The following is a 16,000-nucleotide window of genomic DNA, read 5'->3' as shown; positions in this document are numbered from 1 at the left end:
GCTACTTTACTACATCTACTTTACTACCACTACTTTACTATAGCTACTTTACTACATCTACTTTACTATAGCTACTTTACTACACCTACTTTACTATAGCTACTTTACTACATCTACTTTACTACCACTACTTTACTATAGCTACTTTACTACAGCTACTTTACTACCACTACTTTACTATAGCTACTTTACTACCACTACTTTACTACATCTACTTTACTACCACTACTTTACTACAGCTACTTTACTACCACTACTTTACTACCACTACTTTACTACAGCTACTTTACTACCACTACTTTACTACCGCTACTTTACTACAGCTACTTTACTACAGCTACTTTACTACCACTACTTTACTATAGCTACTTTACTACCACTACTTTACTACAGCTACTTTACTACCACTACTTTACTACAGCTACTTTACTACCACTACTTTACTATAGCTACTTTACTACCACTACTTTACTATATCTACTTTACTACCACTACTTTACTACATCTACTTTACTACCACTACTTTACTACCACTACTTTACTACCACTACTTTACTACCACTACTTTACTATATCTACTTTACTACAGCTACTTTACTACCACTACTTTACTATAGCTACTTTACTACCACTACTTTACTACATCTACTTTACTACCACTACTTTACTACAGCTACTTTACTACCACTACTTTACTACCACTACTTTACTACAGCTACTTTACTACCACTACTTTACTACCACTACTTTACTACAGCTACTTTACTACCACTACTTTACTACAGCTACTTTACTACAGCTACTTTACTACCACTACTTTACTATAGCTACTTTACTACCACTACTTTACTACATCTACTTTACTACCACTACTTTACTACAGCTACTTTACTACCACTACTTTACTATAGCTACTTTACTACCACTACTTTACTATAGCTACTTTACTACCACTACTTTACTACATCTACTTTAATACCACTACTTTACTACCACTACTTTACTACAGCTACTTTACTACCACTACTTTACTATAGCTACTTTACTACCACTACTTTACTATAGCTACTTTACTACCACTACTTTACTACATCTACTTTACTACCACTACTTTACTATAGCTACTTTACTACAGCTACTTTACTACCACTACTTTACTATAGCTACTTTACTACACCTACTTTACTATAGCTACTTTACTACATCTACTTTACTACCACTACTTTACTATAGCTACTTTACTACATCTACTTTACTATAGCTACTTTACTACAGCTACTTTACTACCACTACTTTACTATAGCTACTTTACTACCACTACTTTACTACCACTACTTTACTACCACTACTTTACTACCACTACTTTACTACCACTACTTTACTATAGCTACTTTACTACACCTACTTTACTATAGCTACTTTACTACCACTACTTTACTACATCTACTTTACTACCACTACTTTACTACCACTGCTTTACTACAGCTACTTTACTACCACTACTTTACTATAGCTACTTTACTACCACTACTTTACTACCACTACTTTACTATAGCTACTTTACTACAGCTACTTTACTACCACTACTTTACTATAGCTACTTTACTACCACTACTTTACTACATCTACTTTACTACCACTACTTTACTATAGCTACTTTACTACCACTACTTTACTATAGCTACTTTACTACCACTACTTTACTATAGCTACTTTACTACATCTACTTTACTATACCTACTTTACTATAGCTACTTTACTACAGCTACTTTACTACCACTACCTTATTTCTACAGCTACTTTACTGAGCTACTTTACATTATTAATCTACTTTACTACACCTACTTTACCATCCCTACATCTACTTTACTATCCCTACTTTACTAAGCTACTTTACTAATCTACTTTACTAATCTACTTTACTAAACTTGCTGAATCAGGATGGTAGTACGAAGCCAAGTAAGGATTGGACTGATGATCAAATAATCTGATCCTTGATCTGTGGTTAGAGGCAGTTGCCAGCCCTGCCTCCATTCTGGCCATATAGAGACGATGATGTGTTATCTTCATTAAAGAAAATGGCAGCATTATCCACATGCTCAGATCCAGAGAGCTGTAAGCATCTGAGCCTGGTTAGGATTTGACCCTGAGGTCAAGGGTTATTTTCCCACACAAGCCTGACTCTATGAAGCCTGGCCCTGCTCCTCTGATCTGACAGTGGAGAGGTGATGAGGTCTGATGTGACCATGCTCACCGCTCGTCTTGTTTCTGGTGCTTTTTCACAACCTTTATCTCTCTCTTCCCTCTTCCTCTCATGCTCTCTCCCTCTCCTTTTCCCTCTCTTCATCTTTCTCGATCTTCTTGCACCCCCCGCCCTCCATCTCATTCACTATCTCCTTCTCTCCTCTCCCGTCCTCTCTTCATTCATCTCCCTCTCTCCCCCTCTGCCCTGTCTGAGGCGTCTGGCCAGCTGCAGCTGTGACCAGCGGTCAGGAGGTTAAGGCAAAGGTTGAGTGTCACACCCACCAGGTCACAGCGGTGCCTGGCTGTTGTGTCAACCTCTGAATGGAGGGTTCAGGGGGCCAGACTAGGAGGTGAGCCCCTGCTACCCTGACTCTTGCCTGAGCTTGCCCTCTGTGGCAGCAGGGGTCATCAGGGTGGATCTGCTGCCCTGTTCCCCTCTCCCTGGGTCTCCCTGTGTCTCCCTGTCTCCCTGTGTCTCCCTGGGTCTCCCTGTGTCTCCCTGGGTCTCCCTGTGTCTCCCTGTGTCTCCCTGGGTCTCCCTGTGTCTCCCTGTGTCTCCCTGTGTCTCCCTGTGTCTCCCTGTGTCTCCCTGGGTCTCCCTATGTCTCCCTGTGTCTCCCTGTGTCTCCCTGGGTCTCCCTATGTCTCCCTGTGTCTCCCTGTGTCTCCCTGGGTCTCCCTGTGTCTCCCTGTGTCTCCCTGTGTCTTAATGACCATTGTTATAATAGCTGCTATTAGAACATAGTATACAATTATCATTCCATTTTGCTATCTCTCTCTCTGTATCTCTCTCGCTCTCTCTCTCTCCCTGTCTATCCCTCTCTATCTCCCTCTCTCCTCCAATCTCTCTCTCTCTCTTTCTCTCTCCCCCTCTCTCTCTCCCTGTCTCCCCCTCTCTCTCTCTCCACCCTCTCACCCTGTCTCCCCCGTCTCTGTCTCTGTCTCTCTCCCCCTCTCTCTCTCCCTGTCTCCCCCTCTCTCTCTCTCCACCCTCTCACCCTCTCTCCCCCTCTCTCTCTCTCCCTCTCTCTCTCCACCCTCTCACCCTGTCTCCCCCGTCTCTGTCTCTGTCTCTCTCTCTCTCCACCCTCTCCCCCTCTCTCTCTCTCTGTCTCCCCCGTCTCTGTCTCTCTCTCTCTCTCTCTCTCTCATTCTCACTGCTTTGCGTTTGCCTCCAGCTCATCAAAGGGTCTCAATCCAGGTTCTAACCTCTGGTTGACTCTGCTTTCCTGGCAAAAGATGTCACGAGAAGGGGGAAAAGAGAAGGAGATATTGATGCACTCACCCATGTCTATAGCGTTGTTACAGTAAACATCATGTGCTTATGTCATTATAGTAATGTGTGATTTCTCTACAGTCTCAGGACCCAGCGTCTGTATGATAGGGTCCAGCTGATGATCATGTATTTACATCAACTGGAATGTGTTTCACAATGACTGTTTTGAATTATTGAATGAACTTATCTCCTTGGTTTGGAATGAAATCATGCTACTGAAAGACATATTGAATCTATTTTCTTTTAAAAGGACAAGTTTAATATAATCCTGGTGTAACGATCTAATGCAGGAAATGTGGATACGAAGTGTGTTTGCTTTGCATGAGAGATATATCAAAAATGATCTGTGAACAGATTGAGGAAACAGGGGATCTGTAGATGCCTGGGAACAAGTCCCCTGCCATTATTACACAATAACAGAGGCTGTCAATCACACACACAGAGGGCAATGACCCTAGGGTTGAAGGTCACCTCATTTACTCTCTGCATCCGTATCTCATTTAAATAAATTGTCCTGCTATGCCGTATAAAGAGATCACCGGCTGTTCCCTGCTCCTTTATTTCTCAGGCTATCCCTCTCTCTCTCTCCCTGTACCCTCTCTGTTCTCTCCCTGTACCCTCTCTGTTCTCTCCCTGTACCCTCTCTCTTCTCTCCCTGTACCCTCTCTGTTCTCTCCCTGTACCCTCTCTGTTCTCTCCCTGTACCCTCTCTGTTCTCTCCCTGTACCCTCTCTGTTCTCTCCCTGTAAGGTTACAATAACCTGACTAGTTAGATGATGACACAGCCTGCCAGGGCAGAGCACTATAGAGGGGTCAGAGATTTCCTCTCCGCCGTCGATTTAAAATGACCCATCACGTCCGCTTTGTGCTCTCGCCCACGCGTGTAATGACACCCACATCGCCAACAGCCAAACGATCCCGTCATCACTGAGCCCAGACAGATAGGGTGACCCAGGCAACTCCACAACACAACACAATCACACACGCGTGTCTGTTCAGAAACACAATGGCCGACCGTTGTAATAGTCACAAATGGGTCTCGCCACATCCTTATCAGACACACTGGACTGGACACAGTGCAGCCGACGACAACAAGTTGCTTTCGTAGGGTGTAGTAGGATTTAGCCTACATTCAATGACCTAAAGGGCTTTATAACCAAATGGTTTGTCCCTACTGGCACCCTATTCCCCATATAGTGCACTACTTTTGACAAGATCCCTATGGCACTAAGTGGTGCACTATATGGGGAATAGGGTGCCATTTGGGATGGAGCCTAAGCCCTGATCATGTCGGGTCCCAGATAAGGCCATCACGGAGAGCAACCAACCTAATTAAGGTCATTTAGCGCTTCAGCCTCTCTGTAAAGAGGGGGATTATGGGACTAAGGTCTGGAGAGGTGAAGGCCGTGGAGGGGAGTGGTTCCTGTCTGCTGGCCTGGTTGATAATCCAGTTAGTTTAACTCTTGTCTTAGACCCGTTAGCCCTCTGTCTGCCTGGCCTCAGCTAACCCGCTCTCCAACGTCTTGCCTTCAGCTTCATCCGTCCACAGTAACTAACTGAACAACAGGAAATGGAGATGGACGCCGATGTCCAAACTGTTGTGACTGCCTCAGTGTGGTAATACTTAGTCTTAAAACGTAAAGCTTGTTAGAAGATGGTACAATGCTATTTTAAATAACGTGTTGGGACGTGTGTTTTCTTATCTGCAGAGAGCAGTCTTCTGGTATGACGCTATTTAACGTGTTAAAATGTTTTAACAAATATAGAACTGTATAGATGGAGGTAGAGTAGTTTCATTTGTTATTTGTTGAGCAACATATTTAGTTGATTGGAAACACACTAGTAACGTTTCTTCTTTTAGTTCTACATTCTTTTATTTGATTTTGATTTTACACCCTTTTTTCTCCTCCAATTTCGTGGTTTCCAATTGGTAGTTGCAGTCTTGTCTCATCGCTGCAACTCCCGTACAGACTCTGGAGAGGCGAAGGTCGAGAGCCATGTGTCCTCTCACAACCCAGCCAAGCAGCACTGCTTCTTGACACAACGCCCACTTAACCTGGAGGCCAGCCGCACCAATGTGTCGGAGGAAACACCGTACACCTGGCGACAGTGTCAGCGTGCACTGAGCCTGGCCCGCCACAGGAGTCGCTAGTGCGCGATGGGACAAGAACATCCCTGCCGGCCAAACCCTCCCCTAACCCGGGCGACGCTGTGACAATTGTGTGCCGCCACATGGGTCTCCCGGTCGCGGCCGAGGGGTGGATGATGTTCTGAGGCAGGTTCCACTGCCCTGTTTAGAGGGAGAGGGAGGAGGTTCTACAGAGGTCAAAGGCTCTGTGGAGAGGAGAGCAGGAAAGGAGAGAAGGAGAGGAGATCAGGAAAGAGAAAAATAGAAATAGATAATGATGGCGTACAGAATTAGAGAAGAAAGAGAGGAGAGAGAGAAGGAGAGAGACAGAGAGAAGGAGAGGGAGAGAAGGAGAGGGAGAGAAGGAGAGAGACAGAAGGAGACAGAGAGAAGGAGAGGGAGAGGAGAGGGAGAGAAGGAGAGAGACAGAAGGAGAGAGAGAGAAGGAGAGGGAGAGAAGGAGAGAAGAGAGAGAGAGAGTGAGAGAGAAGGAGAGAGAGAGAAGGAGAGGGAGAGAAGGAGAGAAGAGAGAGAGAGAGAAGGAGAGAGAGAGAAGGAGAGGGAGAGAAGGAGAGACAGAAAGAGAGGGAGAGAAGGAGAGAAAAGAGAGAAGGAGAGGGAGAGAAGAAGAGCGACAGAAGGAGAGGGAGAGAAGGAGAGAGACAGAAGGAGAGGGAGAGGATAGAGAAGGAGAGGGAGAGAAGGAGAGAGACAGAAGGAGAGGGAGAGAAGGAGAGAGAAGGAGAGGGAGAGAAGGAGAGAGACAGAAGGAGAGCGAGAGAAAAATAATTACTTGTAGGCCAAATTCCTTCACAACCGCAGCACATTCAGTAGCATGGTCAAGATACCAGACCTGAGACAAACACTGAGGTATGCTTCATTTAGTTTGGACTCGTTCTGTCTATTTCAGGTGCAGCTTGTTTTAAGTTTTATTTGAAGTTTTAGACATGATTGAAGAAGGAAACAAAAGTAAGTAGGTTTTTGTGGTAACATTGACAGTTCATTAGATGAAGACATCAATTCACTCTCTGTTTCTAGTGATGTCAAAGCTGCCAGGCCCTGGGTGGGTGAGAGATGGGTAGAGAGGGGTAGAACAGAGACAGACCCTGGGTGGGTGAGAGAGGGGTAGAACAGAGACAGGCCCTGGGTGGGTGAGAGATGGGTAGAGAGGGGTAGAACAGAGACAGACCCTGGGTGGGTGAGAGAGGGGTAGAACAGAGACAGGCCCTGGGTGGGTAGAGAGGGGTAGAACAGAGACAGACCCTGGGTGGGTGAGAGATGGGTAGAGAGGGGTAGAACAGAGACAGACCCTGGGTGGGTGAGAGAGGGGTAGAACAGAGACAGGCCCTGGGTGGGTGAGAGAGGGGTAGAACAGAGACAGACCCTGGGTGGGTGAGAGAGGGGTAGAACAGAGACAGGCCCTGGGTGCGTGAGAGAGGGGTAGAACAGAGACAGGCCCTGGGTGGGTGAGAGAGGGGTAGAACAGAGACAGGCCCTGGGTGGGTGAGAGAGGGTAGAACAGAGACAGGCCCTGGGTGGGTGAGAGAGGGGTAGAACAGAGACAGGCCCTGGGTGGGTGAGAGAGGGGTAGAACAGAGACAGACCCTGGGTGGGTGAGAGAGGGGTAGAACAGAGACAGGCCCTGGGTGCGTGAGAGAGGGGTAGAACAGAGACAGGCCCTGGGTGGGTGAGAGAGGGGTAGAACAGAGACAGGCCCTGGGTGGGTAAGAGAGGGGTAGAACAGAGACAGGCCCTGGGTGGGTGAGAGAGGGGTAGAACAGAGACAGGCCCTGGGTGGGTGAGAGAGGGGTAGAACAGAGACAGACCCTGGGTGGGTGAGAGAGGGGTAGAACAGAGACAGGCCCTGGGTGGGTGAGAGAGGTGTACAACAGAGACAGGCCCTGGGTGGGTGAGAGAGGGGTAGACAGAGACAGGCCCTGGGTGGGTGAGAGAGGGGTAGAGAGGGGTACAACAGAGACAGGCCCTGGGTGGGTGAGAGAGGGGTACAACAGACAGGCCCTGGGTGGGTGAGAGAGGGGTACAACAGACAGGCCCTGGGTGGGTGAGAGAGGGGTAGAACAGAGACAGGCCCTGGGTGCGTGAGAGAGGGGTAGAACAGAGACAGACCCTGGGTGGGTGAGAGAGGGGTAGAACAGAGACAGGCCCTGGGTGGGTGAGAGAGGGGTAGAACAGAGACAGGCCCTGGGTGGGTGAGAGAGGGGTAGAACAGAGACAGGCCCTGGGTGGGTGAGAGGTGTACAACAGAGACAGGCCCTGGGTGGGTGAGAGAGGGGTACAACAGACAGGCCCTGGGTGGGTGAGAGAGGGGTACAACAGACAGGCCCTGGGTGGGTGAGAGAGGGGTAGAGAGGGGTAGAACAGAGACAGGCCCTGGGTGGGTGAGAGAGGGGTAGAGAGGGGTAGAACAGAGACAGGCCCTGGGTGGGTGAGAGAGGGGTAGAACAGAGACAGGCCCTGGGTGGGTGAGAGAGGGGTAGAGAGGGGTACAACAGAGACAGGCCCTGGGTGGGTGAGAGAGGGGTAGAACAGAGACACAGACCCTATTATAATTATCTTGTTAGCTATAGAAGTATAGAGGTATAGAGGTATAGAGCTATAGAAGTATAGAGGTATAGAGGTATAGAGCTATAGAGGTATAGAGGTATAGAGCTATACAGGTATAGAGGTAGAGAGCTAGAGGTATAGAGCTACAGAGGTATAGAAGTAGAGACGTGTGTGTGTGTCTGCTCCTCTCTGCTCTACTCTGCTCCTCTCTGTTCTACTCTGTTCTACTCTGCTCCTCTCTGTTCTACTCTGCTCCTCTCTGTTCAACTCTGCTCCTCTCTGTTCTACTCTGCTATGGGCTTCTGGAAGTGTTGAGAATGTACAGACCCTAACTCAGCAGACTCCATGCAGAGAACAGATGCATTCCTGACCTGCAGTTCAAAGAGCAAGGGACACACACAGAGAATCGCACACATGAACACACACACACACACACACACACACACTTGCACAAATGAACACACAAGCAAATGCACACATTCTCTAGCAAAAAGTGGTCAATACACAACTTAATACTCCACCCTCAGATAGTCACCCAAAACCTATTTTTGGTTTCATGTGGCTCTCTACTCCTCTCTGCTCTACTCTACTCCTCTCTGCTCTACTCTGCTCTGCTCTACTCCTCTCTGATCTACTCTGCTCTACTAATCTCTGCTCTACTTCTCTCTACTCTGGTCTACTCATCTCTACTCTACTCCTCTCAGCTCTACTCTACTCCTCTAATCTCTACTCTACTCTACTCATCTCATCTCTGCTCTACTCATCTCATCTCTACTCTACTCATCTCTACTCATCTCTAATCTAATCACCTCTGCTCTACTCATCTCATCTATACTCTACTCATCTCATCTATACTCTACTCATCTCATCTATACTCTACTCATCTCATCTATACTCTACTCATCTCATCTCTACTCATCTCATCTCTACTCTGCTCATCTCATCTCTACTCTGCTCTACTCATCTCACCTCTGCTCTACTCATCTCTACTCATCTCTAATCTAATCACCTCTGCTCTACTCATCTCTACTCATCTCTGCTCTACTCATCTCTGCTCTACTACTCTCTGCTCTACTCATCTCTACTCTACTCATCTCTGCTCTGCTCTACTCATCTCTACTCATCTCAGCTCTACTCATCTCTACCTAACTAATCTCTACTCTACTCTTCTCTGTTCTACTCATCTCAGCTCTACTCATCTCTACCTAACTAATCTCTACTCTGCTCTACTCATCTCTGCTCAACTCATCTCTGCTCTGCTCTACTCATCTCTGCTCTGCTCATCTCTACTCTACTCATCTCTGCTCTACTCATCTCTACTCATCTCATCTCTGCTCTACTCATCTCTGCTCTACTCATCTCTACTCTACTCATTTCTGCTCTACTCATCTCTGCTCATCTCATCTCATCTCTGCTCTACTCATCTCTACTCTGCTCTACTCATCTTATCTCTGCTCTACTCATCTCTACTCTGCTCTACTCATCTCTACTCTACTCTACTCAACTCTGCTGTACTCATCTCGACTCTACTCATCTCTTCTCTGCTCTACTCATCTCTGCTCTACTCATCTCTGCTCTACTCATCTCTACTCTGCTCTACTCATCTCTACTCTGCTCTACTCATCTCTGCTCTACTCATCTCTGCTTTACTCATCTCTGCTCTACTCTACTCATCTCTGCTCCACTCATCTCATCTCTGCTCTACTCATCTCTACTCTGCTCTACTCATCTCATCTCTGCTCTACTCATCTCTACTCAACTCTGCTGTACTCATCTCGACTCTACTCATCTCTTCTCTGCTCTACTCATCTCTGCTCTACTCATCTCTGCTCTACTCATCTCTATGCTCTACTCATCTCTACTCTGCTCTACTCATCTCTGCTCTACTCATCTCTGCTCTACTCTACTCATCTCTGCTCTACTCTACGCATCTCTGCTCTACTCATCTCTGCTCTACTCATCTCTACTCTGCTCTACTAATCTCTGCTCTACTCATCTCGGCTCTACTCATCTCTACTCTACTCATCTCTGCTCTACTCATCTCTGCTCTACTCATCTCTACTCTGCTCTACTCATCTCTACTCTACTCATGTCTACTCTGCTCTACTCATGTCTACTCATCTCTACTCATCTCTACTCATCTCTGCTCTACTCATCTCTGCTCATCTCATCTCTACTCTGCTCTACTCATCTCATCTCTGCTCTACTCATCTTTACTCTAATTATCTCATCTCTACTCATCTCTGTTCTACTCATCTCTGCTCAACTCACCTCTGCTCTACTCATCTCTACTCTACTCATCTCTGCTCTACTCATCTCTACTCATCTCTACTCATCTCTACTCTGCTCTACTCATCTCTGCTCTACTCATCTCTACCTAACTAATCTCTACTCTACTCTTCTCTGTTCTACTCATCTCTGCTCTACTCAACTCTGCTGTACTCATCTCTTCTCTGCTCTACTCATCTCTGCTCTACTCATCTCTGCTCTACTCATCTCTACTCTGCTCTACTCATCTCTGCTCTACTCATCTCTATTCTGCTCTACTCACCTCTGCTCTGCTCTACTCATCTCTACCTAACTAATCTCATCTTTACTCTACTTATCTCATCTCTACTCTACTCTGCTTTACTCATCTCTACTCTACTCCTCTCTGTTCTACTCATCTCTGCTCTACTCATCTCTACTCTGCTCTGCTCTACTCATCTCTACTCTGCTCTACTAATCTCTGCTCTACTCATCTCGACTCTACTCATCTCTGCTCTACTCATCTCTGCTCTACTCATCTCTGCTCTACTCATCTCTACTCTGCTCTACTCATCTCTACTCTGCTCTACTCATCTCTGCTCTGCTCTACTCATCTTTACTCTACTTATCTCATCTCTGCTCTAATCATGTCTCTGCTCTACTCATGTCTACTCATCTCTACTCATCTCTACTCATCTCATCTCTGCTCTACTCATCTCTGCTCATCTCATCTCATCTCATCTCATCTCTACTCATCTCATCTCTGCTCTACTCATCTTTACTCTTATCTCATCTCTACTCATCTCTGCTCTATCTCATCTCTGCTCTACTCATCTCTGCTCTACTGCATCTTTACTCATCTCATCTCTGCTCTACTCATCTCTGCTCTACTCATCTCTGCTCTACTCATCTCTACTCATCTCATCTCTTCTCTGCTCTACTCATCTCTTCTCTGCTCTACTCATCTCTACTCTGCTCTACTCATCTCTGCTCTACTCATCTCTGCTCTACTCTACTCATCTCTGCTCTGCTCTACTCATCTCTGCTCTACTCATCTCTGCTCATCTCATCTCATCTCTGCTCTACTCAGATCTACTCATCTCATCTCTGCTCTACTCATCTTTACTCTACTTATCTCATCTCTACTCTAATCATGTCTACTCTGCTCTACTCATGTCTACTCATCTCTACTCATCTCTACTCATCTCATCTCTGCTCTACTCATCTCTGCTCATCTCATCTCATCTCTGCTCTACTCAGATCTACTCATCTCATCTCTGCTCTACTCATCTTTACTCTACTTATCTCATCTCTACTCATCTCTGCTCTACTCATCTCTGCTCTACTCATCTCTGCTCTACTCATCTTTACTCTACTTATCTCTGCTCTACTCATCTCTGCTCTACTCATCTCTGCTCTACTCATCTCTACTCATCTCATCTCTGCTCTACTCATCTCTGCTCTACTCATCTCTACTCTACTCATTTCTGCTCTACTCATCTCTGCTCATCTCATCTCTGCTCTACTCATCTCTACTCTGCTCTACTCATCTCATCTCTGCTCTACTCATCTCTACTCTGCTCTACTCATCTCTGCTCTACTCATCTCTACTCTACTCTACTCAACTCTGCTGTACTCATCTCGACTCTACTCATCTCTTCTCTGCTCTACTCATCTCTGCTCTACTCATCTCTGCTCTACTCATCTCTACTCTGCTCTACTCATCTCTGCTCTACTCATCTCTGCTTTACTCATCTCTGCTCTACTCTACTCATCTCTGCTCCACTCATCTCTGCTCATCTCATCTCATCTCTGCTCTACTCATCTCTACTCTGCTCTACTCATCTCATCTCTGCTCTACTCATCTCTACTCAACTCTGCTGTACTCATCTCGACTCTACTCATCTCTTCTCTGATCTACTCATCTCTGCTCTACTCATCTCTGCTCTACTCATCTCTATGCTCTACTCATCTCTACTCTGCTCTACTCATCTCTGCTCTACTCATCTCTGCTCTACTCTACTCATCTCTGCTCTACTCTACGCATCTCTGCTCTACTCATCTCTGCTCTACTCATCTCTACTCTGCTCTACTAATCTCTGCTCTACTCATCTCTACTCTACTCATCTCTGCTCATCTCTGCTCTACTCATCTCTGCTCTACTCATCTCTACTCTACTCATGTCTACTCATGTCTACTCATCTCTACTCATCTCTGCTCTACTCATCTCTGCTCTTCTACTCATCTCTGCTCATCTCATCTCTGCTCTACTCATCTCTACTCTGCTCTGCTCTACTCATCTTTACTCTAATGATCTCTGCTCAACTCATCTCTGCTCAACTCATCTCTGCTCTACTCATCTCTACTCTACTCATCTCTGCTCTACTCATCTCTACTCATCTCTACTCATCTCTGCTCTACTCATCTCTACCTAACTAATCTCTACTCTACTCTTCTCTGTTCTACTCATCTCTGCTCTACTCATCTCTACTCTGCTCTACTCATCTCTACTCTACTCATCTCTACTCATCTCTACTCATCTCTGCTCTACTCATTTTTACTCTACTCATCTCATCTCTACTCCTCTCTACTCTACTCTACTCTACTCATCTCATCTCATCTCTGCTCTACTCTGCTCTACTCTACTCATCTCATCTCATCTCTGCTCTACTCATCTCTACTCTACTCATCTCTGCTCTGCTCTACTCATCTCTACTCTGCTCTACTAATCTCTGCTCTACTCATCTCGGCTCTACTCATCTCTACTCTACTCATCTCTGCTCTACTCATCTCTGCTCTACTCATCTCTACTCTGCTCTACTCATCTCTACTCTACTCATGTCTACTCTGCTCTACTCATGTCTACTCATCTCTACTCATCTCTACTCATCTCTGCTCTACTCATCTCATCTCATCTCTGCTCTACTCATCTCTACTCTGCTCTACTCATCTCATCTCTGCTCTACTCATCTTTACTCTACTTATCTAATCTCTACTCATCTCTGTTCTACTCATCTCTGCTCTACTCATCTCTGCTCTACTCATCTCTGCTCTACTCATCTCGGCTCTACTCATCTCTACTCATCTCTCCTCTACTCATCACTACCTAACTAATCTCTACTCTGCTCTACTCATCTCTACTCTACTCATGTCTACTCTGCTCTACTCATGTCTACTCATCTCTACTCATCTCTACTCATCTCTGCTCTACTCATCTCATCTCTGCTCCACTCATCTCTACTCTGCTCTACTCATCTCATCTCTGCTCTACTCATCTTTACTCTACTTATCTAATCTCTACTCTTCTCTGTTCTACTCATCTCTGCTCTACTCAACTCTGCTGTACTCAACTCTTCTCTGCTCTACTCATCTCTGCTCTACTCATCTCTGCTCTACTCATCTCTACTCTGCTCTACTCATCTCTGCTCTACTCATCTCTACTCATCTCATCTCTGCTCTACTCATCTTTACTCTACTTATCTCATCTCCTCTCTGTTCTACTCATCTCTGCTCTACTCATCTCTGCTCTACTCATCTCTACCTCTGCTCTACTCATCTCTGCTCTACTAATCTCTACTCTACTCATCTCAGCTCTACTCTGCTCTACTAATCTCTGCTCTACTCATCTCGGCTCTGCTCTACTCATCTCTGCTCTACTCTGCTCTACTAATCTCTGCTCCACTCATCTCTACTCTGCTCTACTCATCTCTGCTCTACTCATCTCTACTCATCTCATCTCTGCTCTACTCATCTTTACTCTACTTATCTCATCTCCTCTCTGTTCTACTCATCTCTGCTCTACTCATCTCTACTCTACTCATCTCTACTCTGCTCATCTCTGCTCTACTCATATCGACTCTACTCATCTCTACTTATGTCTACTCATCTCTACTCTACTCATCTCTACTCATCTCTGCTCTACTCATCTCTACTCTACTCATCTCTGCTCTACTCATCTCTGCTCTACTCATCTCTACTCATCTCTGCTCTACTCATCTCTACTAATCTCTGCTCTACTCATATCTACTCATCTCTACTTATCTCTACTCTACTCATCTCTACTCTACTCATCTCTACTCTGTTCTACTCATCTCTACTCTGCTCATCTCTGCTCTACTCATCTCTACTCCTCTCTGTTCTACTCATTTCTGCTATACTCATCTCTGCTCTACTCATCTCTATCTCTGCTCTACTGATGTCTATTCTGCTCTACTCATCTCTGCTCTACTAATTTCTGCTCTACTCATCTCATCTCTACTTATCTCTACTCTACTCTACTCATCTCTGCTCTACTCATCTCTGCTCATCTCATCTCTGCTCTACTCATCTCTACTCTGCTCTACTCATCTCAACTCTGCTGTACTCACCTCTTCTCTGCTCTACTCATCTCTGCTCTACTCAGCTCTACTCTGCTCTACTCATCTCTGCTCTACTCATCTCTGCTCTACTCATCTCTGCTCTACTCTACTCATCTCTGCTCTACTCATCTCTGCTCTACTCATCTCTACTCTGCTCTACTAATCTCTGCTCTACTCATCTCTGCTCTACTCATCTCTACTCTGCTCTACTCATCTCTGCTCTACTCATCTCTGCTCATCTCATCTCTGCTCTACTCATCTCTACTCTGCTCTGCTCTACTCATCTTTACTCAACTCTGCTCTACTCATCTCTATTCTACTCATGTCTACTATGCTCTACTCATGTCTACTCTGCTCTACTCATCTCTACTCATCTCTACTCATCTCATCTCTGCTCTACTCATCTTTACTCTACTTATCTCATCTCTACTCCTCTCTGTTCTACTCATCTCTGCTCTACTCATCTCTGCTCTACTCATCTCTATCTCTGCTCTACTCATCTCTGCTCTACTCATGTCTATTCTGCTCTACTCATCTCTGCTCTACTCATCTCAGCTCTACTCTGCTCTACTAATCTCTGCTCTACTCATCTCGGCTCTGCTCATCTCTGCTCTACTCATCTCTGCTCTACTCATCTCTGCTCTACTCATCTCTGCTCTACTCTGCTCTACTCATCTCTGCTCCACTCATGTCTACTCTGCTCTACTCATGTCTACTCATCTCTACCTATCTCTGCTCTACTCATCTCTACTCTACTCATCTCTACTCTACTCATCTATACTCTGCTCATCTCTGCTCTACTCATATCTACTCTACTCATCTCTACTTATGTCTACTCATCTCTACTCTACTCATCTCTACTCATCTCTGCTCTACTCATCTCTACTCTACTCATGTCTACTCATCTCTGCTCTACTCATCTCTGCTCTACTCATCTCTACTAATCTCTGCTCTACTCATATCTACTCATCTCTACTTATCTCTACTCTACTCATCTCTACTCTACTCATCTCTGCTCTACTCATCTCTACTCTACTCATCTCTACTCTGTTCTACTCATCTCTACTCTGCTCATCTCTGCTCTACTCATCTCTGCTCTACTCATCTCTGCTCTACTCTGCTCCAATCTGTTCTACTCTGCTCCAATCTGTTCTACTCTGCTCCATTCTGTTCTACTCTGCT

Source organism: Oncorhynchus gorbuscha, linkage group LG15 (assembly GCF_021184085.1).
Source record: "Oncorhynchus gorbuscha isolate QuinsamMale2020 ecotype Even-year linkage group LG15, OgorEven_v1.0, whole genome shotgun sequence".
Lineage (NCBI taxonomy): Eukaryota > Metazoa > Chordata > Actinopteri > Salmoniformes > Salmonidae > Oncorhynchus > Oncorhynchus gorbuscha.
This window is presented reverse-complemented; position numbering follows the sequence as displayed.